The 12,873-nt window shown below is 41.7% G+C and overlaps 1 long non-coding RNA gene across 2 annotated transcripts in view; it reads left to right on the forward strand.

Moving 5' to 3' along the window:
• Window positions 1–41: 41 nt before the first annotated feature.
• The window catches only part of LOC147137375 (uncharacterized), a 63,029-nt gene continuing 50,197 nt past the window's right edge, over window positions 42–12,873 (forward strand). For both annotated transcript variants that reach the window (XR_015089356.1, XR_015089357.1), the window contains exons 1-4: window positions 42–264; window positions 1,233–1,364; window positions 3,258–3,321; window positions 12,577–12,668. This is a non-coding gene — a long non-coding RNA (uncharacterized LOC147137375). The remainder of the gene's footprint in view (window positions 265–1,232; window positions 1,365–3,257; window positions 3,322–12,576; window positions 12,669–12,873) is intronic.

The raw sequence follows: 12,873 nt of genomic DNA on the forward strand, positions 1-12,873 counted from the left end.
TGGTAACTTCCTGTTTTATTTGTTCCTTTTCCGGTCGGCGCTTGATTGCATGTGGGTACTATCACTTGTATAGCTGCGCTTTCTGTGGAGTAAAGTGACTTCATTTTGGTGGTTTTGTGAGTGCTTTTGTACATTTACATCCATCTGTTAGCGCTGCTTGACCAGAAGGAGCCCTGAGTGCTGATGTGGGTGGCTATGCTAATGTTAGCCGCTAGCTAGAGAGCGAGCTAGACTGGCTACTTCCGCTTGTCATGTGATCAAAAGGTGAGGTTTAACAACACCTGTTCCACATGTGATGTTTAAAAATGAAAAAAACAAAAACTAAAAACGTTAGACTGGTAATGTAGACCAATGCATGGTTGAATGACAGTTGGTCATGGTAAACTATGACTTAACAGATTGCCAGAAAAGTTAATTAAGGTTTTTGACTGTGACAAAGCTTCCTTTATCTTGAGAGATTTCAGTCGTTTTTCCACCAAAAATGCTGATTAAAATGTATGTATTATTTTTTTTTAATCACTTTCAATTCATTTGACTCATTAAAGAAATTGGTGATCAATTTATTTTTACCTCATCTACGAATGATGTGGCCCATCTGTCCTTTTTAACAGTCAAAGGTTGGCCCACCCCTGAGCTAAAGCATTAATTGTGTAATTGTGCATTTTTTATGTGTGTGTGTGGGGGGGGGGGGGGGGGGGGGGCGTGTGTGCGTGTATGATGCCACCACAAAAGGCCAGTGATGATAAATGAGGAAAATTGTGATGATTGCCATAGAAAAGGAAATGGGACCTCATGCGGCATGTAAAAGTGTCTGGCCACTCGGAAGTAATACATTTAACTTATCTAATTCTCTTAAATAGCATGTTACTCAAAGTAACATTACCAGAGAAGCTTCCTCCCAATGTCCAACAATGCTTATAAAAGGTCACTAGGCGACAGTAGCACTTTACAACCACCCGCCGGTTCTTTCTCCATTATGTGTCTGTTAAAATGTAACTTTATTCTTGTCGTATTATACAGAAAAACGGATGGTGTTTGACTGTTAATGTGACTTTTACATGCCTGGTTATTGTACATTTATTGTTTCTTTCCTTTCGCCATTTGTTATAACAGGACTTCACTGTTGGTTTCAAACACCTGTAAGTGGGAGTCATTTCCTCCTCCACTGCTTTTGTACGTCACTCATTCTATCTACCCTTAAACAAATGCTTTGATTGTCGCCCCCAACCCAGATCCACACGCACAAAAGCTGTGCTGTTGCATCCGGCCACCAGAGGGGGCAGACAATGTGCCCCCATCACCACCTGGTTACCCCACCACTGGCTTGGGACCAAAGCCTCCGGATGTTGTATGGACACAATGAGGCAAGCAGACAAAGTGATGTGATGATAGCATACGAAGCGACCTTTTTTCATCAGTAAGATGCAGGGTTGTCACTATAGAATATTTTTAGATTCAATTATTTTATCAACTCCATTGAATAATGGAAAAAAATATTATTTTGCATTAGTGTACTGTATTACAAAACCATTTTTTATGATTACCCTTTGTTAATCAATTATTGTTGTTTATTTTGTATTGTTTATTGATAAGAAAACAACAACAACTTAACAACAGTTAAACCATATCAGATAACAGGGATTGATGTAGTACTTACTGAAATGTTTTAAATTGATACGTTTACAGGTTTCGGTCATTGTTTCCCAAAATAAAAGCAGATTTTTGCAAATGTCTTGTTTTGATTAAACACAAAAGATAATCAGTCGTCTTTCATGACAAACTACAAAAATCAAGAGTAATTACTGTTGAGAGGCCGAAATCAGAGGATTTGGACAATTTAAAGTTAAGTAATGTATCCAAATAGTTACTCGATTATTAAAATAGTTGTCGATTAATTTTCTTATTGGTTAGTTGTCGATCACTCTATTAATTTTGATACCTAAAACATTTTGCTGCCCATTGAATTTTTTTTTCTACGGTGGTGGACCTCCGGGCCCGTCGCCCTGTCACCTCCCCCTTTACACGTCACTGCTTCAACGTTCATTTGCAAAATCCTGGAAAACCCCTTATATCGCCACAAGGGGATGCAAATTCCCCAAACAAATGCTTCTGCATTTCATTATGCCAAAAGAAAACCAATTCACACACCATTTTTTGGTGAGATTACTGCGTTGCCGCCCCCGAGCATGTCGTCCTGTGTGGCCACACATATCGTACATACCAGAAACCGCCACTGCCTGTGAGTGTTTATTTGTTATCAGAAATGCAAATATCGCACAAATAGCCTTTGCACTGGCCTTTGTTGCATCAGAATAACCTTCGGGACTCAAATTATTTCCAAGCAGAACCAGGCTTTAAAAGACAAACACATACACACACACACATTTGTACGCACACACGCACACACACGCACGCACACACACACACACACACACACACACATACAGTTCCCACCCCCAGCGGAGCAGGCCCCGGTCCCTAACAAGCGGCTGACACATCAAAGCGGCTCGTCCAGGAGGGAAGTCCGTCCGGGAGGGTCTGTAGGAATCACGGGAGACAAAGGAAGCGATTAAGAGATAAGGATCACTCCAAGATATGACATTTCATCCTGGCTAGATCCGGTAGACACGCTGTATTCAGGGACCAGCAGGAGGAGGAGGAGGAGGAAGAGGAGGGGGTCTGCCATTGCTTACTTCTTCCATCCACATGTTGTATGTGCACTCCACCCTGCTTGGAGACAAATAACACTCTCGTCGGGAAGATTCAAGCACCCCTCCTTCCTTAGCCTGATTTAAGATGCTACTTTTCAGCTTTTTCCCTTAAATTGTATTTAGCCACACACAAAAAGGGGGTACTTCAGTAAAGAAAAAACAAAAACAAAATAACGACGTTCCTCTTTGTGGGCCTAATTGCCTCAGCGTCGCTTTACGTCTCCGGTTTCACGCTGTCGCTTTCAGCCAGGGGCGCAACCCACCTGAGATCCACACACAAAAGAGTCGGGGTAGGAACACAGAGGAAGTTTGTTTGCAAATAAACACGGCTGCGCTGCAAACACGGCCTCGACTCTTTTGTTATATGAATAGCTCTCGGGCTGTGTCAATCATTATTTGAATGTATCACTCTGAATCTCAAATTCCATCCTGTATGACAATTATTGTGACTTAGGGCTTGTCCCATTAGGGGTCACCACAGCGAGTCTGTAGCGTGATTCATTTGGCAAAGTTTACTGACACAACTCACCAATTGTTTTTATTCAGGCTTGGAACCTGCTGTGGCTAACTATTGGTGCATTGAAGTGAGCCTGCGCCATTTGCACAAAACGTAAGTCTACCACTACACCAGTACCGGTGCTGCACTAAAGCTTTTATCCCCTAAGATCATCAATTTGAAGCGGCCTGCTATCCATCCAGTTCATGCTAACCAATCAGCTCCGAACCGATGAAAAGAGCGCCGCATTCACGTCACACAGATTTATCCTCCATGAGTCCCTGCTTTCCCGGCTGCTCGCGAACACTAGGCGCGAAGCTAACTTGCGCAGCACCAGCAGCTAATTGCTCACCCTCTCCTCCACTTATCTTCGCCTCCAAGGTGGCAAATAAGATTCTAACAAGTAGTACTATCACTAAATGCGGACGAGGAGTAAGCTATACATTCGGCACACCGAGCAAAAAGAGAAAACACGAGAAGCTAATGCTAATCACTAAACTAATGTGAAATGAAGACCCGCAAAAGACCATAAGTGCTAAGGTGTACAGTGCACTTTTCAGAGAAGTCTCGCTAGAACCACGTTAGGTTGGAGAGCAACCAGCAATGAACAGCAAATTAATTTTACAATTAATAAATATTGAGAGATAAAATAAGACAACAGTTACATAGTAAGTACACATTCGAGAACCGGAAATAATCTGGTTACGGCTGATGTCGGCCATGACGAAGAGCTTATAAGGTCAAAGGTACGTTAAAGACCGAGGTCACACATTCTTCCATTAGAATTTTGACTCAATTACAAACTACTGTTAAAAAGTTGGTCCCTGCCTGGGAACCAAATTCCTGACTGCTTTCAAACCTGAGGTCACACATCCTGACGTCTTAATTTTTCAACTGACTTTTCGGACAGCCGTCAAAAATCCGGACCACTTGGAGTTGAATCGTCTTTGAAACCTTAAACGCTTCTTTGACAGCCTCACTGATTAGGAACTGTAGCTGTTTATGTGGCTCAGTGGGTTGCATCACTCAGTTTGGATGCAGGGGTTTTGGTATCAATTCCTGCGCTGGGACAATCTAAAGACTGGACTTTTTGACTCAATTTTAAAACCACTTAAAAATGGGCAACACTGCTTGGACGCTAACTCATCTTTTAAACACCCACTTTTTTTAATAAACACCGTTTACACATCCCGGCAGCTGAATTTTTGCACAGATTTTTGGGAAAGCCATCAAAAATCGTGTTTGCCTGCGAAACCTTAAACATCAGAAATGTTTAAAATGAACCATTTTAAAAACCGTAAAAAAAGGACTGTCTCCTCACACAGCCTCTTAATTAAGTGTCCGTGAATAATTAAAATAATAGCTCTTTCGGTTTTGATGGTATAATGTAATTTTCTGTCATGTTTGTAAATGTTACTGTGCATAAAGACTGAATTGTGTATTGAATCAAAATCAAATCAAAAAATGCAATCCTTTCTAAAATCGGTCATCCTTATATGACAGTTAATTTTTCTCTTCTTTCAGTCAAGTATGTGAAAACAGCTTTAGGATTCCGGAACTTATTTCCATTTCCATTATTTTTCTAGGAAAAATGTTTTTACCTCAAAATGTGGTTAATTTATTTTTACAGTCGTATGATGGCCCTACATGTTAATTCGACATAATATTAACATTACTTCAACAGCTTTACATAACTCAAAGATGTTGATGAAGAGTGTTCAGTGGTCTCCAGTAAGTGCCGGGGTCCGCCACAGGTCCACACCTGTCGAGTGGGCGAGGCCAGTGCTCTTAACTACAGACCGGCGCAGCGCCAGCCATCTTTTCATAAGCCGTATCTAATGAAACCACGCGGTGTCTGAGGAAGAAAGAAAAGAAAGACCCACCGCGGGGACACCCTGCACTGCCCAAAATTACAACTCGCGCTCGCCCGCACAAAAGAAGCGAATTCCGTCGGCGCAGCGACAGCAACACTTGACACCAAATTTTAAACTGCCACCGCAGTGGAAATTTCCACTACTGATTCTTCCTCATTCGATTGTTGTGGGAGACTGTAAAAGGGGGTAATCACACACAATCGAGCGCCGCCCCCCCAATCCCTTCCCTCCCAACCCCCCTCCCTTTTTGCACTTTATTTGGAAACAGTCGTCAAGATGGAAATATCTAATACTCTTGCTAATCACTCAGGCAGCAATTACGGTTATTTAGCTTTCATTGAGAGCGCCCACTTTCTTGTGTTTTTTTCTCACACCTGTCGAACAGGCCTCATTAGAATTTACACTCATTATTGTAGAGTGTAACCTTGTAACTTGACCACAATCTGTTCCAGGATACAGTAATCCATTCCACTGCAACTGCCACACTGCCATAATACGTTTTTAGCGATTCCAAACATCTTAGGGAAATAACCCAATTTTATTTAATTGGTGCAAAAAAATATATATTTACCACAGCCAGGCCACATTAATGGTGGAAAAAGTTTTGAAAGGATTTATCTCGGTCTCCTTTTTTTAATTATTTATTTTTCAACAAAAAACTTTGGAACAGGAGTGTTGTAGACTCTTTTTTTTTGTTGCCATAAAACAATCCCGCCGTGCCCTTTCCCAGCCGAGCGAAGACGTATTGTTACGCCACTGCGCAAACTAGTTCACTGCTCGCCGTTTGTAACCTGAAAACATTGCGTGAGATAACTGCCTCGGCGAGGTCAAACGTTTGCGTCGATGAGAACCCCCCGCGGCTGCCATGTGCTGGTGCCGAGGTGTTTGTGATGACTGGCCCGGGGGGGGGGGGTGGATGGGTGTAAGGGGCGTTGTCACAACCAAAGGTGCCACCCAGATAACCCCTACAGACGGACAACGCGACGGCTCTAAAGTTTCAGGCCTGTGCGCGAATGCGCTTCTGTGAAAACGATACACAGATTAGTGTGTTTTTGTGTGCGGGTGAAGTGTGAGCAGGTTGAAGAGCGGCCGTGTGTTGTCTTGTTTTGCATTCTCAGATTTACAGTATGCTCGTAAAGAATTTTTCCGTAATGTGAATCAAATGTCACAGGTAATTGCGGTATTGTGTGGTTGCTTGTACCCAGGGGCGGGGCTACATGGAGGCCACCCCACTGGCCACCTAGGAGAAGATTTTGATAAACATGATATTGTGTTGCAGATGATTCTTTCCGCCTGACTGTCCTTTCCACTTGGATGCTCTGCCACGATACATTAAGACTGACGATCCATCTAATTATTGACACTATTTAACGGCACAAAGAATATTAACAAATCTTTCATGACAGGAAAATATTTGATGCTTGAGTTGAGTGTTAATCAAGATGATTACTTCCACACCTTAGTTTTCAATCAACATGGTCGAGAGGTCAGTGTTTATTGTACCATAAACAGTCAGGGTTTCATACACTGAGACACCAATCTTAAATTTCTTTTACTTAGATTTGTTACCGCTTATATTATGAATGTGTTGGGCAACTTTCTGTGTATCTGTTCATTAGGGCTGCAACGTACGACTAGTTTGATAATGATTCATCTGTCGAATATTTTGTCGATTAATCAACGAATGGGATTAAAAGAACATGTTTGGATTTCCATCCCTGTATTGAAAAATAGAAAATGTTTTCAAATTGACAGCGCAGAAAATGCACAGACATAAATGAATTGGATTCAGTTGCTGGTTTGGTCTGTCACATGTCAGAAAATAAGCAAAAAATGTCATTGTTTTCCATGTATAAGCAAATGTTTTGTTTTGATTCAACCCAAAGATAATCAGTCTGCTTCCTTGGAGAACTTCAGGCATTGTAGAATATTTACTGTTGAGAAGCTGAAATTGTGAGAATCCAGATTTTAAATTGAAAAAAAAAAAAGTTTGATCTATGATCAAAAATAATTTGCGATTATTTCTTAATCAATTAGTTCATTTGACGTAATGAAACCTTGACCATGGGTGGTGTGAGAAACAATGACTTCTCTGTCATGCATGCTGTGGAGCCAAGGTGGTTACAGGCGTGGCAACTCCTTAGGAAGATGTTGTGACGCTCTGACCAATCCCATGAAACAATTCTGAATCCGCCACCGCTTGTGCCAAAGAAGCTAGTTACTGAATGGTATCAAACACTGTCGCCGAATACTACATCCCAATTAGTGTGCCAGGAGATATTATCATCATTTTGTCATATGACGTTTTTACCCAAAATGATTTCGTGAAACATTTTCATTGCAATGATTCGTATCAGACACAACACTTGACTAAAGCCACTTAGTGGTGCTGTGTCACCAGATCAACATCACAATCACCTGACTCATGACTCTATTTTGAAGTGGCCCCCGGCTCAAACGAGGCCAGTCCACATCATCGCCCTTTGTTCCTGCGGGGAGGTTTACTATCAATAAACACTGGGCTTTTTACGGTGGGACGTCCGAGTAAAAAAGCTTTTTGAAGACTTCACCCGGTCAATTAGGTGAGCAGTGTCAATAGACCCCACTGCATAATGACTCACCTGTTATGGCGTGCGAACGAGCACTTACAGGAGAATGAGGGGCACGTCACAAAGGAATGACAAAGCCCTCTGTTTTGAAGGACTCCTTCTGCAATTGAACTCCCCCCCGCCCACCCCACCCGCTTAATTGCCTTCACACACACTCACACACACACTCTCGCGGTCATCTTTCGAGTTCCTGAAGTTCTTGGTAATCACGTGGCTGACGGCACTTTGGGACTGGAATCGTCATGTTGTTGAGTGTGATGTACAAGTACATAGACTACATCCAGGGTTTTTTTTTTTTTTTTTTAAAAGCAACACCGGCGGTGTTTGAAAACATGTCTTGGTATTCCTTAGCAGGCTGTCAAGTGCTTGCCAAAACAACAGGTGGCGCTGTAAATACCTAGCTGTAAGGCTATTTCAGATGTCTACAAATCTGAGGGAAGTAAAATGGCACAATATCAACACGTTTGTCCGTCCAAATGTTAGCACGTAACGTTCTGGCTCATCAATCGGACTACCGTTGACATTGGGAAACTTTTCCATCATAACTCAAATAGAAGAAAAAAAAAATATATATATATATATATATATTTATAAGTTGCTGTATTTTTCTGACTATAAATCAATTTTTTTTTCATAATTTGGCTGTCCTGCAACTTATACTCAGGCTCGAAGTGTATATGTTAAAATTAGAGCTCGCACTGGCATCCAAAACCCTCAATCACCAAAAGTATTTGGCAACTGTCAAAAAACAGTAGAAGAAGAAGAAGTTATGTATTATCGCCGGTAGACACTTTCTTTCTAGCGTGCTAAAGAAGGTGCCGGTAATCCACCAAAAGTATATACCAACCGGCAAAAGAAAGTAGAAGAAGAAATGGCAGCAGAACAAGAAGACCTAGAAGACGAAGAACTGTAGGCATGGCAACTATTGTGTTACATAACTTTGTTCTCGCCGCTGGCATGTGGCTTCTGCCAGAACAAGGATTTGATTATTTACAGAGCAAAAGGCGCAATAACGGACCAGAATTGTACCTTTGGCCATGGCACTTTTGAACAACGCTCCAAATTTCAAAACGGTCGGAGTGAAGCAGTGTGCGATCGTGGCGTATTTTACTAACACACCCATGTTTAGGTATCAGGGATTTTTGGGGCAAATCCAAGCTGTACATTTCATGTTCTCCATTTCTAGAAAATGAATTTCCCCCAAAAATGTGACTCTAGAGCAACTTACCTGTATATTGTTTTTTTTCCCTCTTCATTATGCTAATTTTGATTGGTGCGATTTATACTCCGGAGCAATGTATAGCCCGAAAAATATGGTACTTGAATTATTCTGAGAAACATAGAACAAATGTAAAATACTAAGTTGTTCTATCTATTTGTTAGCAAGCTGGAGACTTTCTTCTCAATGGAGAAGGGAAAATTTGTTAAACATGATAGGATTAGACAGTATGACCCTTTACATGCGGGGGCCAGGGAGCGTACCTCTTGTCGTATCTTAAACGGGATTATCACTCAAATGTAATGCTTTCTCTTAGAGCTTGGGCGATAATCGATTTTATCGATCAATTCGTGTTAACTTCTCATTCTGATGAACCTGAATGTTTTTTCCGCTGTGCACTGCTAAAAACAGGGTAATTTACTGAACCATGATTTTTTTTTGGGGGGGGGGGGGCATACCATGACACCTCATAGTTCTTAGGGACAAAAAACAGACTTTTTGTGTGGACGGAAAGCCAAAACGCATTTGAAACATACCTGCGTTTGGTAAAGTCACTGGTCTTACATAAACATCCCTCTTCGGGCCTTGAATTGAACAAGCATGTCGTCTTTGTGTGGAGTAGCAGGATAATGAACAGGCAGACAATTACCATAACTAGCTGATGTTATCTCCACTTCAGGGGTTGGAGGGCTTGAGGGCTGAGGCGGTTGGGGGGGGGGGGGGCAGTTGAAATGTTGTAATTGCACTGTCAAACCCCCCCAACCAGCTTGTTCCCGGACACATCACGATGTATGTTCCTCCTCCCACCATTCCCCCCCCCCCCCTCGGCCTTTAGCCACTTCAAAATGAAATTCTTCTTCTTCATCTCCCTCCTTTTTCTCTCATGTTGACACTGATATACAGGGCATCAAAGTGACGCCCAGTGGCCATTAGAGCCCCCCCCCCATCCCCAGCTCCCACCCTGGAAGCCGCCTGCACATGCTATAGGAGTAAAAGCGAAGAAACCTAGCTTGGTATTAGCAAAACTCAACTGTAGTTTTTGTGACAAAAACATGTCTGTGGAATAAAACATTTCAACTCTCTAGTTTATTGGGCAAAATAAGCGGGGAGTGGAAATAAAAACGCTCAAATAAAACCATATAAGGACCAAAAAATATACAGAATAAAACCATTTAAAATGAATGAAAACCATAATCATGTATCCTGTATATGACCCCTCGGCATCGGCATAGGTTAGACATCAGGGAGTGCAATCTCAAAATTACCATTGCAAAAATTTTTGCATGGATTCCTTTTACTTTTCTGGTTGTGAGCATGTCCACCATATTTGATGTGGCAGGGGCCCCATAAACAAATACGTCACCTTGACAGCTTACAATATATATTCATGTCATACTCTTAAGTTGCTTTCAATTTTTAAATATCTAAATATTCATTTTTTAGATATATAGAAAAGAGAAAAAAAATATAGATTGAAAAAAATATTTGTGACCCAGCAAGATTTTTTTGACTTGACTTATGACTTTCTTGAACTAAATCATGACATGAGACTTACTTGCGACTTGCAAATATGTGACTTACTCTCACCTCTGCCGTACTGCACCATTGTGATCAGGTTTTGATGTTTTTTCCAAACGACTCAACATTGCTTTCATCCGGCCACTCAGCCTGTAGCGCTTTGAAGCATCCTAGTTCTCTTTTGTAAACTTCAAACCTGTTGCAATGTTTTATTTTGTTTTCCGGATAGCAATAGCTTCTTCCACGCACGCCTAGGATTCTTCACCTCGCTGAACCTTCTGCACTGTGCAGTCAGTCGTCTTTACACGACGGCCATTCATAGGCAGAGTAGCAACACTGCTGAGCTTTCTCCATTTACAAACAAACTTCTGAGGGAACTGTTTTTAATGTTTGCAACCGACAATTATTCTTGACCATAGCAAACTGGTGTGTGCTCTTATTGGGAAGGACAGCTTTAACCAACACCTCCGATCTTGTCACATTGATTGGACTCTGGGTTGGCTGACTCTTGACGGCAATTAGCTCTTGCAGAAGTCATTAGTCCACGGTTCCACTTTTTTTTTTCCTCCTGGACTGTGGATGTGTCTACGTGGTGCGTGTGCAAAAAAAAAAGAAAGAAAGAAAGAAAAGAAAAGAAACAGTGTAACTATTAGTGTGGTGTTCATTGAAGACAAATATGTCTGCCAATTGCTGTGACTTAGTTGAAAATCAGATCACATTTTATGACCAACTAATGCAGAAATCCAAGTAACTACAAATTGTTCACATACGGTTCTTGTTTTTGCAACTCTGCATTCTTTTCTTGGACAGTAATGATCACATTTAACATTCTGTCATCATCCTTTGAAAAGTAGCAAAATGCAGACATAAATATATCTGCATTTTGCTAATTCATACTTTTTTCAAAGATAACAAATAATTTAGCTGTTTTTGCCCAAAAAAAAAGCCCCACAAAATTTCCAGAGTTCATGCTTGTCTTTGGCAGTGGCGTACATTCACATTAAGATATTGTCGTTGTCTAATGCAAATCTTTTGAGATTATATTTTTATCCTAAACACAAAATATTTGGGTTGTTTAAAAAAAGAAAAAAAAAGAAAGAAATCTTCAAATCATCAAATTTGGAGATATGCTGTATGCTTTTCATTTCAATGAGTGGTTAAACTTGATTCTGAGTGTGAGCAAAACCAAGTTCAGTGGTGGCATATGACATGATGTACACGACCCTCTTCAAAACAATGCAGAGCCGCCGGCAGTGTCCTCCCAAGCCCCATTAGCCCCCCTAACCAGCAGCAGTTCAAAGGAGCGGCCCTCTGCAAACATTATCATATAATTTGGGCCAGCCGTCGGCTTGTAAATAAGTGATGTCGAGGCCCATTGTGTGGCGGGGGCACAGGTTGGAGACAGGCGTCTTTGCTGTTGCCGGCACGAGACAAAGGCAGGAGACAGCGCGTCTAACCTTTTGATTCTTCAGAGGATCACGTCAGCCCGGGACACATCGCCCGCAATCATGCCCCTAACGCAAGGACGTGGGGCGGGAAGGGAGGCAGGGAGTGTGGGGGGGAGACAATAGGCTCACCCTCACCCGCGGCTTGCTTGCAATTAGATTAGCGATTGTCCCAGCACATGTTAGCCTAATTGACATTAAAATGAAATGGGAGAACAATAGGCAGCCTAACTAAAGGCCAGCTACTGTTTTTGAAATGGAATTAAGTGTTTGTAACAGCAATCGACAGACAACAGGGGGAGAAAAAAAACATCTTAAGGATTTGAAATGGGAACAATTGAAAAGTTGCTAGGAAATTAAAAAAAAAATGAGAAAGAAATAAGCACTGGGCTGCATGGATTTAAACCCCTTAACCCTTGCTTCAGTTGTAGGTAACCCACGGCCCAAAGCCCAATATAATGGTGCGTTCACGCCACACGAAGTGATTACATTACACGTGCAAACGCGCGAAAAGCGCATTTGATGCAACCTGAGTTGGGTGAACACATGAAAATTCGCTTCTTTGCCGATTCCCTAAAGTTTAAATTTTCCCACTCAAGCCACAAATTCTTCGCACGCTGCGTTGCGACAGCCAATCAGCATCGACGAAACAATGGAGGATACATTTTTTAATACAGTTTTTTGTTGTATTATTTTGTGGGCAGACGGAACCTTTTGATAATTCGTGCTACCCACTACTGGGACTGAACGAAAAAAGAGGCCTGGAGAGTGGAGAAAGAGGAAGTTGGCGTATCTGGTGAGTTTAATATGTTCACTTGTTTACAAGCTGACGGTTGTACTTCACTGTGTACAAAGCTAGCAATAGCATTAGCCAACGTTTTAGCACAACCGCCGTCCGCAGGTGAAACTAACACACTGATTATCAGAGTTGGTTGTGTGATTAACTAGCGATTTTCTTATGTTCTTTGTTTCTGTCAGAGGAGAGTATGGATTGAATGAAG

Source organism: Filicampus tigris, chromosome 13 (assembly GCF_054856515.1).
Source record: "Filicampus tigris isolate MCC_2025a chromosome 13, RoL_Ftig_1.0, whole genome shotgun sequence".
Classification (NCBI taxonomy): Eukaryota; Metazoa; Chordata; class Actinopteri; order Syngnathiformes; family Syngnathidae; genus Filicampus; species Filicampus tigris.